Source organism: Caloenas nicobarica, chromosome 12, assembly GCF_036013445.1.
Source record: "Caloenas nicobarica isolate bCalNic1 chromosome 12, bCalNic1.hap1, whole genome shotgun sequence".
Classification (NCBI taxonomy): Eukaryota; Metazoa; Chordata; class Aves; order Columbiformes; family Columbidae; genus Caloenas; species Caloenas nicobarica.
In genome coordinates this window covers 20,456,268-20,479,678 of record NC_088256.1, presented here as the reverse complement: position 1 = coordinate 20,479,678, position 23,411 = coordinate 20,456,268, and the positions used below count along the sequence as shown (strand labels likewise).

The 23,411-nt window shown below is 49.9% G+C and overlaps 1 protein-coding gene across 1 annotated transcript in view; it reads right to left on the bottom strand.

Moving 5' to 3' along the window:
• The window catches only part of PAK3 (p21 (RAC1) activated kinase 3), a 75,978-nt gene extending 52,920 nt beyond the window's left edge, over positions 1 to 23,058 (bottom strand). The window contains exon 1 of the mRNA XM_065643000.1: positions 22,964 to 23,058. The gene's annotated coding sequence lies outside the window, so the exon portion shown is untranslated. The remainder of the gene's footprint in view (positions 1 to 22,963) is intronic.
• Positions 23,059 to 23,411: the final 353 nt, after the last annotated feature.

The window sequence follows — 23,411 nt, the reverse complement described above, 5'->3', positions numbered from 1 at the left end:
TGACCCCGCTCTGCCCCGGTACAAACCCGCGCCCGGAGCTGGTCTGCACCGGGGCACAGGAGCGCGGCTCTGCCTGTTGTTCCGTTTCTTTGCAGGACATATGGACAGGCTGAGTCCCGTGCTGAGGGCAGAAGCAGGAGACACCTGCCCCAGGCTTCACGAATTATCTCGGACACGTTACTCACTGCCCCTGCGCGTCTGTGCTCTGGGAGGAACTCGGCTCTCTCCATTGCTGTTCATGTAGATGGGAGGTCGCTTCTGTTTCACCAGGTCTATCAGACTTTAAAGAACGTAATAAAGAGACAGTTTAGCTTCAGAAACCTGACGGCAATCATGCTGTTAGGCAGCACGCAGTACACGCAATACAGTGTCAACGACCTGGACAGCAAGTGAAGAAAGGAAAAAGTAGAAGGCCCACAAGATACCTCCTAAACTAAAAAACCAGGCAGTACTGGGGGAGGACAGCAAACCTCTGGAAGTGCCGGATTGCTAGGAAAAGAAAGTCAATAGAAGCAAGAGCAGAGCCTGTACACTGATTTGCTCTTGAGGAGGAAAAGGAAAGAAAAATGGAGGTGAAATTATTTTACTAGTGGCAGAAAACTACAAGAAATGAGCAAGACACTGTTGCCAGGGACAGAGTCTAAAAAAAAACCAAAACCAGAACAGTTGATTTATTGTCTTCTCTCAGACAAAATGAAGCTGTCTAAAGGCACTATTGTCTAGGCAGCATCATGAAGCAGAGAAAAGAATAAATGCTCTGGTTACAGAGCTGTGCGTCACCGTGTCCATGTGTAACTCTAGAGATACTAGAGGTCCCCTAGTGACACAGGTGACACCCTGAGACACGCAGAGCTCTGGTAACAGGGCAGCCAGCAAGGCTCTGGATCCAGAGAAACGTCCCCACACCGCACGGCCATCGGAACCAGCCAGCCGGGAAGAGTCACAGGCCAGAGATCCAGAGCATCTGCACCGAGTGAGAACGCGGATAAAGCAACCCAGGAAGCACGGACAGACAGGCTGCCTGAAAACACAGGCTTTGTGGTCCAGAGCACAGGACAGAAAGGTATGCAAAAAGAAAAATGCTCAGGTCAGAGCAACTGGGTAAACGCATACAGGAAACAGAATATACCCGCCTGATGAAGTTTCTCCAGAAAGTAAATAAGAGTGAATGCAGCAACTGAGGATGCTCCTGCGAACAGCAGCTCCGCAGTGCGTCCTCCGCAGACAACCAGACTCTCCATGGCCAGGCTCTGCAAAAGAAGATGCCAGCCGTTCTACAGGTATGTTTGCTGCTGTGCCGTGACATCAAAGAACATTTTGATTCCAGCTGGATTATAGAGCCAGCTGCAGTGATAAGAGATGATCTTAGACTGGAGAAGTGCCACCAGACATGAATTAAAAAAAAAAAAAGTTCCGAAGTCAGTGGGCAAATACCAGCTGTTGATTAAAAAAAAAGCTCTCACAAAACCAGAAGCATTATCACTTTAGCTTGACAGAAGGTGACAGAACTATCCACTGCTTGGCAGCAGGGCCATGCAAACGTGAAATGATAAACTTATTTCATAAAGAAATATTATCACTTTTGTAGAAATTTATGTCCCTAGAAGGCCTTAGAAGACAAGAGGCTTTGATTAAGAAACTAGAACAGGAAGAAAAAATAAATAAATAAACGAAACCAATTAAAAGCCACACTAACTAACAGCTCACGAAGATTAACCACAATCTAAGAATCATCGCTTAGCCTGTTCCTAGTGAGGTTAATTCCTGGCCCTGCATTTACCCTTGAAGCCTTTCAAGAAATTCTTAAGAGCGAAAGGAGCACCTTGCAGCACACGGAGCTGGGGCCGCTCCGCAGACCCTGCACCACCACTCTCAAGTCTGGGCACACGTGAGGCCACCAGCACACACCACAGGCAGCGCCCAGGGACCAACAACTTCCATCCTAGGGCTGAAGAGCCCTCGGCAGCAGAGGCTGTGCTCACGGTGACCTCAGGGAGCGCGGCCAGACGACGGGTCCCACCCCAGCACCCAGGGCTGCTCCAGCAAGCCGGGAACACAGGTAGCACAGCCCCGGCTGCCTGCTCCTGAGCCAGACACCTACATCAGTCCTCACCTCTTGAGCCACCCAAAGAACCTGCGATTCAAGAAGCTGCCCTGCTACTAGCATGATTTTGTCAGCTCCTCCCTAATTTACGGCCTCAGGCAGACACCTGCTTTTCCCTGCACGGTGCTGAGGTACCGAAGTCCTACACACCAGCTCGGAGCAACACCAAGCTGCCTCAGAAGCAAAGCTGAGAACAGTGGAAGGCCAGTGACCCTTCCCACTTACCAGCTGACGCCTAACAGGTCACAAACTACACTGGCTCAGACAGAAAAGCAGCCACCAGCTATGCTCCCTGGAATGTGACATTTCCATCCACACCTTACTGGTCTCCAGCACTGTCTGGGTCACAAGCCAGGAGAAAGGACCATGAAAACAACCCCTAGGAGCACATCCAAGGGATGATGGCACGTGTCCTTCACAGAGCATCCGCGCACAGTGCTTACCTCTCAGTCACTTCTGGCAGCAAACACACACAGAAAGGCGAACTTTACAGAACGCAACATGCATGTCTCAGTGGAAGGGAAGACAGCAGATTGACACACCAAATTACCACCTGACTCTTAAGGGGAGACTCCGAGCGAGTCCAGTGCTCCAGACAGTAATGCAATACTGGCTCCTCGACGAGTCAGATCACAAGAAAAAAAAATACTACCTTCTCTTTGCAAGACCACACATCATGATATATAAGCAGAAATTCTGAGGGCATTGCTGGCTGGTAACATGCACCATTGCCAGCCACTCTCATTAGAGAGTTACAGCAACAAAAAATATCTGCTTATACCCTAATCTTCACTGGCACTGCTTGGCCCCACCAAGTGCCACACACAGACCTGGGATAGGAGAAAGCTACAGTGGAAAACTAGAAGATCTACTAGCGTAAATATTCAAGCTTTTTTCCCCTCTTTGTGCTAAATTTCAGAGGGAAACTTAAAAGCAGCCTCTATGAAAAGGCAGTGATCACCCATCCTGTTTGTTTAGTTTCTATACCTGAATGAAAGCATCCTCCCACTTAAGTGATGAAGGTTCTTTTGCAAAATTAATAATTTCTGGCAGCTCAAACGGCTCTTATTTGCCATCAGAAAAAAAACAATAAAAACTTTGTTTAGCAGATAAAATATTTACCTTGCACTAAGTAAACTTTTCCCAAGGTGCAGGCGCAACTGTAAACAGGAGGAAATGTTACCACAAAAGGGATGGTAGAAGCTGTTTGCAACTACACACCTCAAAGCCAAAAGAGATACGAAACTGGATCTCCTCTCTTCAGGAGTAAAGAAAATTGTCACAAAGAACCACAAATTATTTATTAAAGAGAGTATGATACCATGGGGAAACAAAACAAAACCTAAAATAATGTAGACACAGACATTTCTATGCAGAGAAACTAGATAACAGTACAGGGAAGACACTCTTTCCTCTATTATCTTTAATTCAATTCTGCTTATCAGCATCATCATTACAGCTAAAAGTGCAAAGACTAACACATTTAGAGTCTTACCCAATTCCCACTGAAGTCGCCGGACAGACTCCAGTGACGCTGTATCGGGTTTCTGTGGGCTCTTCCAATCTGAGGAGCTAAATGCTCCTTTAAGAACCAAACGAATTCAGCTTCCTCGCCATTGTGAGGACGATGCCCTGGCCGCTCGCCCTTTCTCTGATTCAGACACACTCGGCCCGTCTTGCCAAGGACGAAGTTCCCTCCGCTCTCGCTGAAGTCAAGGGCATCCGTAAGGCTCAGCACGGCCCAAACCAGGCTCCCTGCACACGGGGGGCGAACGCCAGGACACCAGCTAGGAAACTGCACAAACCCGGGAAAGAAAGAAAGTCTGATGGCAAAGCCCACGGCTCAGAACGGACAGCCCCGCATCGTTTTCTGTGCGTGCCAGGCACATGGAAGTCCTGCTGTACCAGCGGGCACGCTTCTCCCCTTCATCCCAGGACCTGCCAAGTCTACTTTGGGCTGACACAGAATGGTGCACACACTTGAATGAGCCCCCGCTGGAAAATGTGGGCCATCAGGTCATGGTTTATTACTATTTCATTATGTTCATAGAATCATAGGATGGTTTGGGATGGAAGGGACCTTGAAGATCACCTAGTTCCAACCCCCTGCCGTGGGCAGGGACACCTCCCACCAGACCAGGTTGCTCAAAGCCGCGTCCAACCTGTCTGTGAACACCTCCAGGGATGGGGCATCCACAGCTGCTCCGGGCAGCCTGTTCCAGGGCCTCAGCACCCGCATGGGGAAGAACTTCTTCCTTGTATCTCATCTAAACCTCCCCTCTTTCGGTGTAAAGCCATCACCCATTGTCCTGTCACTACACATCCTTGTAAAAAGTCCCTCTCCAGCTTCCTTGTGGGTCCCCTTTGGGTACGGGAAGGCTCTGTAAGGTCTCCCCAGAGCCTTCTCTTCTCCAGGCTGAACAAGCCCAACCCTCTCAGCCAGTCTTGATAGAAGCAACAGCTCCTAAATAAATGCAACACTTCACAGATCTTGTTCCAGTATTACTTCGTGTTTTAAAAATATTTTTCTTCCATTATCTAGAAAAATATCTGTACAGAATGAAAACATTTTGTGCATCTGAAGAGTTATTTATCTCAGGTTTACAAAGCTGTTCACCAGCTACCACTAATTAAACCCCTTGGCACCATGTAGGTAAAACTTCAGTAACACCCATCCCTAACTCTGATAATCTCAAAGCACTTCTGGAGTAATCAGTGAATTCTTATTAGACAAATCACACACTGGTCTGCAGAGCCAGGGCCAGAATCCTGGGCTTTGCACTGCCAAAAGTCTCAGCCTTTCAGTCTAAATGAGAAAAAGCACTAAAGCCAGACACTGCAGACTGTACAACACGGCGTGTGCCAGACCAAGCTCACCCTCGGCATCGGGAGCTGAACGGAGCTCACCTGAGCCAGCCAGAACACCAGCACCCGTCTGCAAAGAGCTACAGATTAGGAAATCCATGCACAGAGATTAAATTACCACTCCAAATTGCCCTAATAAATCCATGGATGTAAAAATGAGATCAACTAACAAACATGCCACCACCGATCCCTGACATACACGCCAGGAGCCCAAACTCCTCCTCTTCCCATCCAGCATTCACCACTAGCAGTTTCAAGTGCTCCAGCCAAGAAACTCAACTGGAGCTCCTACGTTGCGCCCCCTGTGCACACAGCATCTATTAGATAAAATCTATATGCTGAATTAAATTGTACAAAGCATCTCCGGTACTTCAGAGAACAGCAATCACTGCCAGTGGAAGACAATAACAGCAAAATCATCTTTCGCCCCAGCGTATGCTGCACTTGCTAGCTACCCAGCATCCACAACAGTCCAGACAAGGATCTCCAGAAAGTCGGTTTTATCATCCCTCTGCCCTGAGCCATCAGATGGTTTGCAGCGCTAAGTCTTACCTGCCACACAGCTGTTCTGTCTTTGTAAAGGTGCATAATACCCTCTGCTACGTTTACCGTGATATTTTGACATTCGGACACTTGCCTATTGCTACAGGGGTGAGTGTAGCTGGTCACATCACTTACTGAACACTCTTCTGCTCGATACACTGACCACATGCCCTCCCCACGTTTGCAGCCTCTGATCCCCTTCAGCTACATCACTTAGTGGTCAATTTCTTTCAAAAAACTGGTTAGTTCTGCTATTGACATCCCCATAACTTCTGCTGTTCTCAAGGGGAGCGAAGGTCTTTTGAAAATACAGGCTTCGACATCTGAATCAAATCCAAAAATCAGGAGGGCTTTTCCCGTCCTGCCTCCTTGTGCAGGAGCACAGGAGGAAGCGACAGGAACCTGATTTTCTCTTCTGCTCTGTAACTCACATATCGGGAGGACTCTGGCCAATTGCATAATTACAACGTGCCTCAACTCCCTCATTTCTCAGTGGCTACAACGATGCTGTAACAAAACCCTGGTCGCTTGGGACTGATCTGGTACTCAGGATTCTGCCTCCCTGCAGGCACGTCGCAGTCCAACAGCACAGCCTGAGCTCCTGGGACAGTCGGGGTCTCTCACGGCAGTCGGTCATGAATTTTTCAGCAAGTTGCATGTCAGTGGCTTGGAAGAGAATCTTTTCGTGGGAACATGCCACTGTTCTGGAAGGCTTCATCACAAGGAGGAAACAGGGAGGGAACAGCATTTCTGTTCCCTTGGAGAGCAGCTGAAGAAAGTGCGGGCTCAGGGCTGTTAACACGAGTGGGAAACCCAGGTTCAACACCAGCATCCCCTGGCAGGGGGTCCAGATTCCCCAGGAACAGCTTTTCCGCTCCTTTGTGAAAACTTCTTAACAGCATTTCTTCCAGTCCTAATCTTTTCTGAAAAGTTTTAGAAGGTCTTAGTGCCAGAGAGATACAGAAAACCACGTACCTGGCCCTACGACGGGGAAAGGGCTCAGGTTGCACGTACCCGTCAGTGATGTTGTGTATACACAGTGACCAGGGCACCACGAGCTGAGCTGCCGAGAGTCCGAGGATGTTAGAGTCTCCACTCGACCTCCCTCCAACAGCGAGCCAGCCTGCTGGCCACCTCCCAGGGATCCTGTGCAGATTATTCATTAGTTAATGGCTGGAGAGTGCTTGGAAAACGTAGAATGTCAGGTATTGCTGTCATTTCCCATTATTTTCGTGGTTCTCTGACATGCACACCACAAGTAACTTGGATCTCTCCTTCCTATGAATCTGTGATGTTGGTCTCAACATGAATCAGTTCTTCCAAGCTCAGTACGTGAGTTATAATAAATGAGTGATCATCGTAGCCTAGAACCTTTTGAGAGAGCTCTGGAGATGGAGGACACAGAGCCAGACGGTCTCAACATGCAAACGTAGCGTGTAACACCGCTCTGCCCCACCAGACTGCCTGAAAAAGCCCTTCTGCCAAAATCTACTGCTCACCCAGAAAAGCTGGCAAGAGGGAAGATGTGTCTGTACTAAACCATTTGTACGTAGCATCTGGTAACTTAGCCTGACGTGCCGCTGAAGGGATTTGGGCTGACCTTCCAACTCCACAGTGACAAAGGCTGAGACACACGCCCCAAGAGCCACCAGGACTGGGACCCGCTGGAACCCATCAGCCTTCCCTTCAGCTTCTTCACCCAAACTGACAACATGGAACACACTGGCCAGACTTAAAAGATTATTACAACCTGAACTTCAACACCAACACATTTAAAGTGGGCCTAACTCTTCCAGCAGCCAGTATTACTTCATTTCACAATCCAACCGCACGAAATGGACCAAAGCAAAGGCTGGAATTTGCACAAGCGCGTTCACGCTTGGTGTCCACGCCACTCAAAGCGGGTGATTTATAACCGAATCAGTTAAGCCACTGCCACTTTTTTGACAAGCCTGGAATTTTCTTCTCCCAGGCTGACAGGACAGATTACCTCCATTTCTTTGTAAGTCAAAAGACTAAAGAAGCGTCTGCTCTGCACCGAAGCTGTGCCTGCGCTTCTCTAAGATGCCCCCAGGTTCACTTTTCCAGCAGGCACTCCCGGCAGCGAGTCCCTGGGGAGCAGCTGGCCCAGCGTGGCTGCCATGGAGAAGTGTCACCGCATGCCCTGGAACAGAACGCTGCACCACTTCTGGTGCCCCAGGAATTACACACCTCTACTCTTCACCTGGCTGTCCTCAGTACAGAATCTGCTTGGGTAACTTGCTGGTAGCAGCTGTCAAAAAAATCCAGTTTGTGTCCATATGAGTGCTGTATGTGCACATCAGAAATCACTGTTTAACATCCAACTCTCTCACTCATCTTTTTACCAAACCCTGTGGATACAGGCTGACATGGCATTAAAAGGACTCAGCTAGATTATCAGTGCAGGCAGCACGCAACACCCCCATTTCTGGGTGTGCAATCGCCTGCAATTTCAGATAATGCACCTTCCCCAAGGCTTTGGGAAAGCACACATTTGCGTTGCAGAACATCAAGAGACACAGAGGCAATAAATTCTCCTTTCCATCCTTCCAACAGGTAAATGGCAACTTGAGCGATAAAGAACCAGTACAATTTTTGTCATTAAGTTGCAACTAATACTGGCCAAGAATGGATAAGGGCTTGCTGATTAGAAATGCTATCAAGGAAAATCTAAGACGTGGCATTAAGGCGCGCATTGAAAATATAATACATTTTGTGCTTCTCCTAGAAATATTTAACTCTGTTTCAAGCCAGCACCTCTTGTTTTACTTGGCATGAGCACCTTTTGCCATAAACAGTTCTTTATTGCATCAAGGATCTTATGAAGGAGACAACAGCACCTACCAATGAAGCAGAGCCTCCACGTTCTCTTTAACAAAACAAAGCTCATCTCAATATTCATTCAGAAACAAATGCCGGCCTGATCAGAAAACACCACCAGACCTCACCGCACAGCCTGTCTGCTCCTCATGCAAGGCCTCCACCTGAATCCGTACCACCCCTATATTTACTCCCTGGACTTCCTTGAAACAAAATTCCTTATCCACAAATGTCTTCTCAACCATGATCAAAACTTCACTCACTTGCTTCCAGAGGATACGATGGGACTCAGTAATGCAGTGCAGAAACCACAGCCCGTTGCAGGGCTGCGCAGAAGGCAGCACTCAGCTCCCAGGATCCCAGGAGAGTCCAGCTCTGGTTGCATGCGAATCACCGTCCATGTGCGCAGCAAATACTTGTACTCATCTGACAAGCAGAAGTTACTTACACTTATCGAGCACACATTCCTGCACATTACCTTCAGGGCCTGGCCAAGGTTAGCATCTTCAATATCAAGAACCCACCTATGCATCTGAGATAGCTACTGGTGCTTCTACAGCCCATTCAGATCATAGAATCACAGAACGGTTTGGGTTGGAGGGCCCTTCCCAGCTCCCCCAGTGCCCCCCCTGCCATGAGCAGGGACATCTGCACCAGCTCAGGTTGCTCAGAGCCCCGTCCAGCCTGGCCTGGGATGTCTCCAGGGATGGTTCAGCCACCACCTCTCTGGCCAACCTGGGCCAGGCTCTCACCACCCTCAGGGGCAACAATTTCTTCCCCATGTCCGGCCTGAATCTCCCTCCTTTAGTTTAAAACCATCACCCCTTGTCCTGGCGCAACAGGCCCTGCTCGAAAGTCTGTCCCCATCTTTCTTCTCAGCTCCTTTTAAGTACAGAAAGGCCGCAATAAGGTCTCCCTGGAGCTTCTCTTCTCCAGCTGAACCCCCCAGCTCTCTCAGCCTGTCCTCCCAGCAGAGCTGCTCCAGCCTCGGATCATTTCTGGGGCTCCTCTGGCCCCTCTCCAGCAGGTCCGTGTGTGTCCTGTGCTGTCCCCCGAGCTGGCCCAGCCCTGCAGGGGGGTCTCGGCAGAGCAGAGCATAAGGCCAGTTCTAACCTAATCTGTCTTCTGATCCCACACAACACTTACATGTGGCCACCAAGGCGGATTCTGTACCAGTTTTCTGGGCTTATACCATTCCCCGCTCAGCAAAGTTTCACAGGAGTTGCAAGCTGGGACCCTTATCAGAAGGTGAGCATTCAGTGTTACTGATAGAACTCAATCGTGATTCTCTGGGTATATTGCACTCTTAGTAATTATCAGCAACACTAATATCACTTTGGTTGCTGCATACTGTAAGAGTGCCCTGATCTGATTCACGTTCAGGGGCATTATATCATAAAGTGCAACACACAGAATCACGGACTCAGACTGGAAGAGACCCTTAAGGTCGAGTCCAACCATAACCTAATTCTAGCACTAAACCACGTCTCTAAGAGCCTCATCTATCCGTCCTTTAAACACCTCCAGGGATGGTGACTCACATGATCCCAGTCTGACAAGCTGATACTGAAGACTGTGCTAAATGGAGATGAATCACTTTTAAGTCTTTTCAGAAGGTTTGTTTGCCCTCAAAGAAACAAGTTTCCATTCTTCTAAAGGCTGGACAGCAGCACCGCACACTCTTTTCCCTGTCTATAAGGAAGCACCTCCAGGGCAGAAGCCCTTTTCTGAGTGACTGGCCTATGCCTGCGGCCGTCTGCAAAACGCCTGTCCCAAGAACTCTGTTTGAGAAAGGGAATCACGGGAGAGGGAAAGGACTTGGAAAGGGAGCTATAGAAAGGACGAATGAGTGCTGGGAAACAGCAGAAATTTGGACACCATGTTCCTATTGCAAATGCTTTTGAGGTGTCACATCAAGATGAGAACTGATGCAGTTATCAAACAGAGCTATTTCATAAACCTCAATTCTGTAAATTAAATGAAACTTGAGGTCAACCCACGTAACTGGAGCAGGATTTGGCCAAAGCCATTATTTTTCATAGGACTGGCCTTTGGGAAAGCAGGCATGTCATGAAACCCCTAGAGAGATAGTTAACGCTAAGAGAACAGTATGACAGATTATTTTTTGCTGAAAGTAATCTCGCCACTGAGCTCTGACACAGCTTTGAAAACCCATTCAGATGCCAGAAGCTTGACTGCAAAACAAATCAGCATGTGGCAAAACACACATCCTCTATATGCAGGACTTACCTGGGATGCTGCTTGGAGTTTGGTTGGTTTCCCCTGCTCTCTGAATTCTAACTTGTTTTTATTTCCAGGAATTAAAGCTAAAGGGCAAGAGTGGTAAGATTTTTTCCAGCATCGCATGACAAAATACAGGAAAACTACCTTCCCCCAAACTATGAGGCCAGAGGTGCAATTGCATTTTCATTTGTTTCACTAAACCCATAAAACACCACTTGTGCTGAACGGGTGCAGGGGGAGACATCACATTTCAAGCGTTGCCCAAACTGAACAAGAGCATCACTTGTCGGCGACTACTTCACAGTTAAATGGACCGAAATGGGCGAGTCCCTCGTGTTGAGGGCTATCAGCTTTCTGCAATGATAACGGCACAGGCTCAAAGAGATAATAACTGAGGCCTCGCGTTCTGCCTTCAGAGGACGAGGCACAGACAACAACACAAAGGCAGCTGCACAGACCATGGGATCCCGGGTACCAGAAATTCTGCCCAGTGCAGAGTCTCAGGCAAAGCAGAGGGAAGGGAGAGCCCAGAGGGACAGTCTCTTAAGATGTGGTTCCAGCATCCACAGCTGGCCTAAATTTTACTCCACGCCAGGAAGCAGCTCCTTTCTTGCAGAGGGCTGCTGTTAGCGAGCGCTGACACCCACCACGGAGCAAGTGGACGTGCAATATTAATAGCATCAATGAGAAAATTATGAGCCCACGTCAAAGCACTGAAAGTTGTTTTCATGACATTTGGCTTTAAAACTAAGTGCAAAGGGAAGGTATTGCACTCAGCTAAGCATGTTTAGAGGACTTTCTTTTTAAGATGCGATTCTGCAGTTTTCAAACACGCATGTTTGCAGAATGACCCCTTAAGGACGGGGAAAAGCTGCTGTCAGCTATAACTCAGCAAATCACAAGTTAGATGAAGAAATAAAAATCAATGCTGCTCTGAAATTTAGCCTGGTAGAAAAGTCAAAGCTATCATAGCTAATGGCTGGGAAGTTCTGCTGTGACCATGTTTTTCCTACAACGTGGTCCCTTGGAATCCGGGTCCAAAGAATCTGCTGGAATTAAACTGAGGCAAACCAATAATGCAAATGAAGTAGTACAAACTCATTTGCTACATTTTTTTCTAGTAACAGGCAACGATAAAAGACCATAATGAGTTAATCTAATTTAGAAATCTCCCCTCCCTCATTAAAACACTCTGACGCTGGACCAAACTACAGAGAGCCGACTCTCATCGGCAGAGGCAGCGAAGCTGAAACACGGATGAAGATGCTGTTGGCAACGCAACCTCTATGAGGAGGCTCTTGGGTTTTGGGAATATAATAAATTAGGGACAAGTACAAAGCACAGATTGTCATGAGGACATAGTGGCTGTTACTGGTGTCCCTTTTGGGTGGAAGAGGGACTGCTCGGGCAGGGCTAAGTCTCCACAGAGGGGCCCAGCCCAATCTGAGCACCTGGATGCTCGTGTCTGTTCCGAGAGCTGCGAAGGAACGCGAGCGCAGAACTGTACCCACACCAGCACGGCCTGTAAGGTGTCCATCACCGTCCTGCCCTGCTGACAGCTACGGGACCCATCACCTCCAGCGTGGAGGACACGTGCTCTCTCGCTGCAGCGCTCTCACCAGCTATAAAGTACAGCATGGCGGTGACAGTGAAGTCTTCATGGGATTCTAGATGTGTGTCTTTGATAGCTCTGCACTTTGACATCTACCCACAGTGAGGGCCTGACATCTTTTTAAGCAGTTTGTCAAGATAGTAGAACCTGATGACTCAACTTAGTTATTTGTCTTAATTTGCAACAGACCTTGGAGCTGCACAGGAAAATACGACGGGCTATTTCCTCTTGGAGCAGGTGAAAGATGGAATCAACCACTAATACATCTGCTCTAATTTCTCTGCTCAGTTACCCGGTTTTGTTTTGAACCAAACCCTGCCTGTCTTCCACTTATAATTTGGGCAAAACAGGCAGGATCAAAGCCAGTCCTATCTGCCACATGCGCAGCCTCCCTGACTTCACTGGCACTCAGGCCAGACAGTTTGAAATTACATCACTGGCATCTTGCTGCAGTCGAGATGGCATCACCTCAGGTTACATAGGAACACAGGGCTGGGAGAGACCCGCCGGGTCACCAAGTACAGTCCCGGCTGTCCAGGCAACCACGTCACCTAATCCCTTTATAAATGAATCAAAAATAGCTATGAACCATACTTCACTGGGCACACCCCAGGCTGGCCATGAATGATATACTGTGGTGCAAACTGACTCGGGAAAAAGTACCCAGGCGCATCCAAGACAAATTAGACACTGCAAGAAGCAGGGTGGCAACTTAGTCTAATGGGCAGCAAAGGGACGGGCAGCGAGACGGCTGGTCCTGCTGCCGGCTCCCACGCTGACCCATGTCACCCACGGCAGCATCGCTCCATCCCTCAGGTTCCTCTGGGCCGAGACCAAGATAATGACATTGTCCTTCCTTTGTAGATTGCTCCTAGCTTTAGAGACAAAAAGAGGGATACAAAAACTATTTTTATCCGCTCAATCTCCCCAGCAGGTTTTTAAAGCCCTCCTTTGCAATTCAGTCTGCGGATAATTTGCTACCTGCATCTCTGTAAAGTTTAACCTGTCAGAGCCTGGCAAAGGTGTAATTTCATCCCCAGGCTCTTCTGACTTGAGACTCTGGAGCTTCTCTTTGTGGATAAAGTATCAAAGCAATAGCTCTGTGAGACAACATCCCTTTGCATCTCACAACCCATGCATCATTCTCTCTAAACACAGTTCAACAGGCCAGAATCAAAACTTTTGCTCTCCCCTCATTTCTCCTTCCCCCATGCACGCTTTAAGAAAAAACACAGATAACAGCAGTAGACAGAGACACAGACAGAGGTTTATCCCACAGGCAGAGGATTATAGCATCATGATGTAATGACCTTGTTCAGAAAAGAAAAAGGTTACTTACATGACAGCATGAGTTGCAGAAATACCAGCTCCTTTCCAGAACAGGGTAAAACAATGTCCATTTAAAGTTATGCTGAAGAAAACGTAAAACACTTGTCCAGTGAACTGGAGAGAGAAAGAGCAAACTTCAGCCCAACTGCCATGGATATAATCTCTCTCCAGATACACACAACACGTTGAACCAAACAAGCAGGAGTGCTGCTCAGCTACGCACGCACGGGAAGGAGACGCTGTTCTGCTCTCTATGGGTTTGCGTCTTCGAACAGCCAAGAGTCCCCTCCGCCTTCTACAAAGGTACAGGGCAAAACCAGCCACTTCTGTGTTTCATTTCAGGTGCAAAACGCTACAGAGCGAACCATTTTTTGGTGAAGATTTTGCATTTATACTTTCTTTGAATGTCTTCTTCCCACACAGAACAACTGGAGGGAGGGAGGGACATGCTGCCTATGAAGCAATCCCATGAAAGAATAACTCGAGGCCAGGCTTGTTTTCTCTGTTCAGACAGCATTCAGTGAAGCCTTGGCCATGACTAAAACTCTGAGGCTGACTTAATGACATTTGTGACTACAGGTTTCTCAAAGGGACTTGTTCCTAAGGAACTTTCAAATGCTATGAAAATAACAGGTGTGACATTTACCATTTAAAACATTGTAAAAGAACACTGATGTTACTGCCCCAGTACAGCATGCTTATTTCACATTCATCTCTCGCTGTCGTTATTCTGCTAATGTGAAGCGTATGCCATTAAAGCCAATATTCACCAACAGGTACTAGAGTTGAATAAGTAATATAGCCCCTCCATGTACAACTAGGCTTCCAACAGGAAATAAGAGGCATTTGGCAAGCCTTGGCCTGCCAAGGGCAACTGCTCCATGTCCTGTTTCCAGGACAAGAAAGCCCTCCAGCCACCCCAGACACTTCCAGTGGTGAATGCTGGGCTTGTCTGGTAAGTTTTCCGAGCCCAGTGGAAATCCTACAGCAGACACGGAAAGCTCAGAGTCTGAGCTGGCACCAGATGCTTTAGAAAACGAGTGAGTTTCATTTTTGTCACAGGAATATGAGAAGGCCAAAATGCTTTATTTGTCAGCACGGGAACAGTCACTCATCTAAGAACACGAATATTCTGTTAAAGTTGTTATAAAATGAGACTTTTCCAAGGAAACCCTGCACTGAGCAACAGTGCTGCGCACCAGCTTGCAGTGCCCTCCACACTCACATGCAAGCAGAGATGTATTTTCTATAGCAGATGAACAGCAACAACAGCCCTCAGACTAGAGTATGGAACATAATTTGCAGCAAATTCCAGCCTCTCAAGAAGCCTACGATATCTCCCCATTACCTCAAAGACTTCATACAAAGGCCAGCTCAACATCATCCATCTACTGCAGCTTTTCTTCTCAATTAACCAAGAAAAAGTGTATTAGCCACACATCCAAACTGCATTGCAGCTAGAGCTGCCAATTACCGATAGCAAAAAGGGAGGCTGATTCATTTGACTGTATGTGGGCCTTGGCTGGAGTTTTCCCAAAACGCTACAAGAAAAGAAGAAAACCTCAGAGTCTCCCCCTCATTCCCACCCCTCTCTCCCCCCCAAGTCGCATCCAGAGGCCCGTACTTGCAAAAACAACACTTCCTGGAGGATTCTTTCTCCAAATCGCTCCTTTTCTAAATTCAGACAAAACACACAGCAACTCAAAATACATCTACATATGATCTATACGCATACAAGGACAAGCCCTCCCTAACGCGTGCAAGTGAAATACAACGCGAAGTGTCTAAAAAGCCTTTAAATGCCCAGTCCCCAGAGAGTCCCTCCATCTTCCACACGAACTCCCTTTGCATTACGTGGCCACCCGGGCGAGGTGTCACTGGCACCTGGGCACACTTGGCTCAGCAACCAGCCGCAATGCCCTGGGGGGGCCTTGGCTCTTTGCTCCAAATAGTCACAAACCAGAACATTTCTGCTACGCAGAAGCACATCCAGAATCCAGGTCTTTCCACAAGCTCCTTGTACGGGATGTGTTTAACACCCGATACGTCACAAGCAGCAACTCAGCATCCAACGTGTCCCTTCAGCGGACGTGTCTCCAATGAGCGTGGCAGCCTCGGGGTGCCGGGGCTCTTCTCTCCCTAGCGCTGCCGGATGGATGCACCACAGGTCTGCCTTTAAACAAGGACATGTGAAGTAATGTTCCATCCTAAATTGTCCTCATTAGTTGCCACGGGCCCAAATTCTATCATTCAGCCACCTACTGACCTGGGTTTGCAAGGTCCCTGGCCACAGCAACACTACCATTCCCCACAGGGAGGTCAGAACACAAAAACTCAGTCATGTTTGCTTCTAACCAGTATCTTCCACTGCTCTGCCAGCACCCACTCATGGTCTCGGATACGTAACTTCATCTGTGGTTCCCCTGCGTGTCTGACACGAGCCAGCCTGGCACTCAGCCCCCCCAGACCCTGCCCTAACACATCTCTGCTTTTTCTCCAGGCCTGACTTTTAGCCATTTATTGTAACCCTTTCAGACAGTTTTCACAGAAAATATGCTTTGAGATCCTCAGAGTGTAGAAGAATGCTTGAAGCACCTACTGCTTGCTGCCTTTTGGCACCAACGTTCAAAACTGAAGTGACCAGTGGTCCACGGAACACAGAGCAGTGTCCCACCAACACCAGGACAGGCACCTTCTGCTTAATGACCCCACCAACAAAAGCCACCAGTCTAATGAGAACTTACGCTCTAGAAGCTGTTTGAAATATGTAAGAGCACAATTTCTACCTCTCCTTGCCCAAAAGTAAGTCCTACTGTGGGTTGACTTTGGGATTACGGTTACCAGACTGCTTCCTACACAGTTATAACTCTCCAAGCATAATTTCCATTCTGGTACGCAAGCAATTACTCTCAGGATAACCACTCCAATAGATGTATTCCTCCAACAGAGAATCACGCATGTTCAGCTGTACCCATGAGGCCAAGCTCTGCCATTCTGCTGGGATCGGCAATGCAAACACCACGAAACACAGCTCTAAGAAAAATACTCAAGAATTGGGTAACTGACCTCTTGCATCACCTGTGGGCCTGGAAACTGCATCCACATGCTGTTGCTCACTAAGTAAGAGGAGAGAGATCTTACCGCACCAAGGACTTAGAACTGGAAAACCACCTCATACTCAGATTCCTGTTACTTTTCCTTATCGCACGAAGCAGCCCGGCACTCACCCTGAGTGCCCCACGGAGCACAGGAGAACACACAGCATGCCCTGAAGAGCAAGTTGCTCAAAGGCTCTCACTGTCTGTGTTATGGATTGTGGCTGTAGATGCTTCGGAGACATTTTACTTCAGAAATACACAATGGTGCCGGGAGTTCCAGCAATTCAATATCACTATAGCTTTCCAAAAGAAGGGTCCAGGACAATATCTCTGTGAGTGAACTGTCAACATACTGCAGATAAGAATAAGGCTCCACTCTCAGCTTATTCCTTCTGAAGTGCTCAATATTATTCATTAATGTCAGTAGAGGGAAGGATTCTGCATGCCCCTAGTGCAAGAAGTGGAAAGAGAGCAAGAGCGTGGAGAGAAGGTGCAGTGCGGGATGTGGGGCAGAGAAGACTATCCCCACACATTGCCACTCTAGATACTTCCAAATATTGTATTACCCCATCTCTTTCTGGTCTATGCATCCTATGAAGTGCAAGGCACCTCCTCAAAAAGAAACAAAACAGAGAGCAACTTCTGGCTGCTTGAGTCTTTTTTCTTTTTCTTGCCAGAAATCTCACCTCTTCCCAACTTGAGCTCCCAGAGCCTCTGGAATGAAGAGAGGAGAGTCATGGCACAGCTAACAGAGACCATATCTGTAGGAAATAAATAACCAGGATGCCAAGCTGAGCTGGCTAGGCTCACTAAGAACATCAAACAAGGATGCAGGCAGCTCTTTTCTGGAGCAGGCAGGCATCGTTTCAGTTGTTGAAATATTTATGCCCCGATAGGAGCTGCAGTATCAATGTCTGTCCCTGATACAAACAAACCTGAGCTCAAAGCATGACAATCTGTGTCGCGCAGAGTGGAATCACAATTAAAGGCATATTCCAAGCCTCTATTTCTGCACGCACACATTTCACAGCTTTTCTGGTGACACTTCAAGAGCATCCCAAATTTAAGTCCACAACCTTCTGCCTGTGAGGGCAGGAGACATTAGAAACAGTTTTAGCAAATGCCCAGGATTTTAATTGCGAGACTTCCATTCTTCCCTCTCAGGTTTCCCATGCACCAGCAGCCCCGTGTTTCAGCTGGGGAGAGGCTGGGTGCACCCGATAAATACGACCTGGCATCTGGTCACTGCAGGTTGAATCAAAATCCTCTGCAGGGAAGTGCCTGGAAAATTTCCGATCTGGAGGATTTTCTCCTTCACAACAGGGAATAGAGAAGGAGGAGACAGAAAATGGAAAACATTAGGCCTTTCGCTCCCCTTGAGAGACACACAGAAGTACTTTCCAGTGCCCTTCCCAAAGAAAGCAAACAGCAATTCATCCGTGCCACCAAAGGGACAGGGACTGGGGGGCCACAGAGCTGCTGCCCCTTCAACAGCACTGTCTGGAGAGATGAGTGTGCCCAGGTGACACGGCAAGAAAATGTTTTAGTGCTTCCGTAATCACCTGCAACCAGCCATGCACATACCCTGCACAGCAAAGGTGAGCCTGCTAAGGTGCCTGAGCATTTTCAGCACTTCAGGATTAGGAAGAAGATAAGAACGGGACGACTCTGGAGTTTGTGTTGTACTGCAATGTTGAAATGGCAGTTTGTTTGGGGGTTATTTGGGATCTGAGGCTGGACAAAAGTGACATTGCAGTACATTGTCTTGTGGAAAGCCAAGCACATGCGTGTGCAGCAAGCTGGATCACAGCACAGCTACCGCTGGTCCCTGAGCAAGGTATCACTTCCAGAAGTCAAGGAGTCACATCAAAAATCTTTGTTTCCATTTCTCTGAGAAAGCATACCTTTGCTCTTAGGATTATGAAGAAAAATGTAAAACTTCCCCAAAGACTCCTTGAACACATGCTTTGGGATCCAAATTGCTTTTATCTGCTGCTGATGGCAATAAAAAAAGCACACGTGATGAAAGCAGATGAAATAAAGGTGTATCCAACCTTAACTTTGCCATTTCCCACCCTTGCAAGTCTTACACGGTGCTGTACTGGGGTGTCCTGCACTATCAGAGCCCCCAAACCAGCGCTGCCACGTGGAAGCAGCACAAACTGCTCCGAGCGCGTAGCTGACAGCAAAGCCTCCAGGGCAGAGCAGCTTTGCTCGGCATCAGTCAAGAGCCAGTTGCATCTGTCAACACACTACCAGATAACAAATCGACAATAAAAAATAATGTTGAGAAATAAGCCTGTTGAATATATAACAACACTATTTTACCATTGAATACTTAACGCACACAGTCACGATAAGTTTTTAGAGCAAGACAAACCAACGGATAACATCTGCTCACGCTAAGCAAGACTCATGGTAGAGCTCTCTCAACCGAGCTGGACGTGCCCTTGTTTTGAGAGGGACGTGATTTCTATGTCTGGCTCTGGAAGGGAAGATACGAGACTGGACATGGGAGTACCTCCAGGTGCACCTCACCCAGTGCTGCTTGCAGGTAGCACTGGTGGCACATGCTGACAAGAAGATCCTCCCAACCCAGGGCACAGAAGACCTGGAGTACTTGTAGGCCTGACCAGGGCTTCCTGGGGTCAAGAGCACCAGTAACTGGACACGAGATCGCATCAACAAGATCGCAGGTTTCTGTGGGTCGGACTGTGTGGATGCCACGCTGCTTGCCCAGAACAAGGAGTTCCCACCTGCCGTGTCCCGCACCGCTCGGCTGAGGAGCTGAGGGCCACCTTGCAGCCCAATCTCCAGTCTCAGGAAAGCCAGCTGGCCAACTCATCAGCATGGCACTGCCAGAGCTTTAATAAGTTGCACCTGTTCAATTAACCATGCGAAATGAAAAGTCCCTTTGCTATCCCCAACAGAACACACCCTACATCTGCTGTCAGCTGCACACGACCCACATCTGCTGACGTTCACCTGGCAAAGATCTCCAAAACTCAAAGCACCAAGAGAAGCCACTGGCAAACCACAGATACTTTGGTTGTATTTTTCCATTATAGAATTACTGCCAGGAGCAGGAGACACCAGCAACAGCAGGTCTGAGACAAGACATTCACATCAGCACCTCCACCTGTGCTGACTCCAGCCCAACGAGACACAGCAACTGCCGCTCAGCCTAACGCTGCTCCTCAATATCAGGCAAATCAAAGTAATCATAGAAGAAATAGAACACACCTAAGCTCAACTATTTGTGTCTGAAAGGTAAAAGGCAAGACAGAGCTGCAAGGAGAAAATGCCAGCTAAATATAAAACAGTATTAGCAAGTAGAAAGGTTTGTTTCTGCAGGTGAAAGTTAATTCCTGTTTCTCTCTCACTGTCCTTCCCGCCCACTCACTCTGCCCCCCCTGCCCATTAAGTTCCCAGGAGAAAAGAGTCAAGCACCATTTGCAGGAGCTAAGGCAGGTAACGGAGAAGGAAGATCGCAGTGAGCTCCTGCCTGCCGTGCAGCACAGCAAGGAGCAGAAATCAGCGTTCACACTGGCTCAGCACAAACCCACAGCAGCGTTCACGTCCCAAAGCCACAGGGAGCCCAACCAGAGCAGGAGCCAAATCTGGCAACATCTCCCCTGTGACCAGTTCTGTGCAGACATGGCTAAAATGAAGGAGTTGAAGGCAGATCTGAAAGACCTCCAGCTTCTAGGCTGCCTTTGATCCCAGAACGCTGGCAGCTCCAGGAACGCTTGGACGCACAGTCACAATTAATAGCATTAAAAGGAAGAGCAGAAAGCTGCTAGGCAGAGGGAACTGCAACTGTTACCACAAACCAGCTCTCCTCCAGGAGCAAATGCTGACAGGCCAGGAGATGGCTAACGCAGGAGCCGGGTTTGTCACGGCAAAGAAAATGCCAAAGAGCTGAATTTGCCTCCCCTATCCCTGTAACCATCTGCATAAAAGTTGCAAAGAAATATGGGAGGTGAAAGAAGACAACCTCTTGTGCCAAGTTTTGTTTTTCCAGACCTTGTGAGCTGGTTCAGGCCACACAGGAGAGTTTGGACTCCAACTTCCACAGGCTTTCAAATACCGACTTTTGGTCTGATCCTTACAGAGAAATTGCCCAGTGAACAGTCTGCTTGGAGAGGTAACGTCCTCTTCAGGGCAGCCAACAGCAAAACACTCGCCAGCTTCTGAGGGACCCCCTATACAGCCTCATTTGGTTTGTTAGTTTAGAAGGCACAAAGAGCCCATCAGACATTCCCTGCGAGAAGCCGGCGTGCCCATGGCCAAGCCGCGAGGTGAACAAGGTCCGAGCACAACCAGGGCAGCTCACCCTGCGGCCACAGCCGCCTCCTGAACTGTTGCTGCTGCAAGCAGCAGCCTGCGAGGCTGGAAATTTAATCCTGTAACAGGAGCTCAGGTCTCGCAGGAGCTACTGAGACTTACTTTTACTTATCCAGAGTCACTCAGGGAAGAAACGCCATCCATGCAGGTCTCGGTTCAGAGCACAAACTCCTCCACGGCCCAGAGGCGGCTGCCTGCAGCCCCCAACCTGGGAAGCCAGACCCCAAAACACCCCCAACGCAGCCTCCCGCCCGCGCCTGCCGCCAGCTCCTCTGCCCAGGCCCGCTCCAGGAGGCAGCTCCGGCAGCGCAGCCGCGGGCATCGCTGCCACCGCACAACACCCGGGCTCAGGGCGACCCTTCCCCTTCGTGTGCATAACCCGTCACCGCGACCTCCACTCCGCAGCCTCAAACAACCCACCAGCCCATGTCCCGGGCCTAAAGCAAATCATCCCAAATTCCTGATTTACTTTGTCTTCTGCTCACGCCGTTGGGTAACCCACGACCAAACACCTTTCCGGGATGCATGGGGCGCCTCTGCAGCCCGTGTCCCGCTTCCACAAGAGACGAGGCAAAGGTGCTTGAAAACCCCCAGTGCCATTTCTGCACAAACGGGCTGCTCCTGGCCCGCAGGTCCCACACCAGCTCCCGCTGGGGGACACAGCGTCTCCGCTGCCCCCCCGGGGCTCTTCCCGGCTCCTCATAGCTCTGCCTGGCCCCCCCACACCCGACAGCCATGGAGAAGGTGGATTCACACAAGAGGAGGAGCCAGGGGAGAAGATCTCATCTCATCATCCCCTCCAGCCCCGGCATCTCCATCCCTCTTCCCCTCCCCAGTCAGGCAGGTAGCAGCCTGGCTCCAGCAGCCCCCCGGCCCCCACCACAGCCCGTCCTCCTCCTCCTCACCGGGGTGATTCATGTCAGCCCGACAGTCGCTCAGCAAAGCCCACGTTGATCTCCGGCCTCCTGGTTCCCTGTGCTAAACGTCATCACTGACCGTACCCAGAAGGAAAACAAAAAGCAGACTCCCCTCTCCCACAATCCTCGCACGGCGTCAAATTCGGGCAGGTGGGGCATCGGGGAGACGACGGGAACGAAGCCTTTGGGGGTGTCTGCCAAACTCTCCGCGCTGATAGATGATAACCAGGTTGTTCGCTCCTAATGCACGTTGTGCCCACCCCAGAAAATGGAGCCACACGGAGAGAGACAAAATTCAACCCCCCTCGGCACCCTTTGTGGCTGCCAGTCCAGAAACAGCCCCGCTCCTTCCAGCTCAGGCCACAATCTCTTTCAGATGTCGCTCACTTTGAAGCCACGGCTTTTCCTGCCCGAAATTCCCTCAGCCATCCACAATAAATACATCACTGCATTTAAAACACGGTTCATTTCTGGCACCGGCGAAAACTGGATCTGAAAACTGTCTGAATGACCGAAAAGGGGGCACTGGAGCGGAGCGCATCCCCCGGCGCGGGGAAGCCCAGGCAGGCAGCGCGGGGCTGGAGCGGCTCCCCGGCTGCTGCACAGCGCTGGGACAAAGGGACAACCCAGCGACCGGCTCCAGTGTGGCACCAGGCACCGACCACCCTCCCGCACGGACTGCGGGAAGAACTTAGCAGGCGTTTTTAAAGGGGTCAATCAGATGCGTGTTGCCAATAAAGAGAATTTAAAAAAAAAAAAAAAAAAAGGGGGAGAGTTATTTATAGCCCAGAATTTCTCCCTCCGCCGCAGCAGCGCGGCCCGCAGCACCGCATTGTCGGGCGCTGGGCACACGCACACCGCGGCAGCCTCTATGGCCGGTGCCGACACAACTTGGGAGCCGGCGGAGGCTCCGCGGCCGCGCCGGGAGCTCCCTCCCGCAGGGCGCGGGTCTCCATCCCCAGCCGACGCGGAGGTCGCCCCGGTAGCACAGGTGTCGCCGATGGCGGCCAAGCCCCGCGGCCAAACCCGGCCCCGGCCCCCCCGCCGCGGGCGCTGCCGTTACCTGCCGCCCGCGCTGTCATGCTGCACCGGCCTCCCCGCCGCGGCCTCGCGCCGCCGCCGAGGCCCCCCCCGGGCGCAGCCCATCCGCCGCGCGCCCGCCCCCCCCGCGCCGCCGCCGGGCCGCGCCAATCGCCGCGCCGCCGCGGCCACGGAGCCCGTGTCGTCACCCGCCGCCCGCCGCGCCCATTGGCTGCGCAGGCTGCGGGGGCAAATCTTGTGTTTCAAGGCAGCTGCGTGGGGAAAGCGCGACGCGGTGGGGCGGGGGTCCCTGACTGCACCCTCCGGCGTGGCTTGCTGGCACCAGCACCCGGCTGGTACTGGAAGGGGTCCGGAAAGGCATCATAATGCTCCTTGCTCCTCGTCCGCAGGGAACGGGAAATGCGCTGTGAAATTTTGGGTTACCCCAAGTGACGTTTGCCCTGTGACAGCCCGTGTGGGCTTCTCCCGTC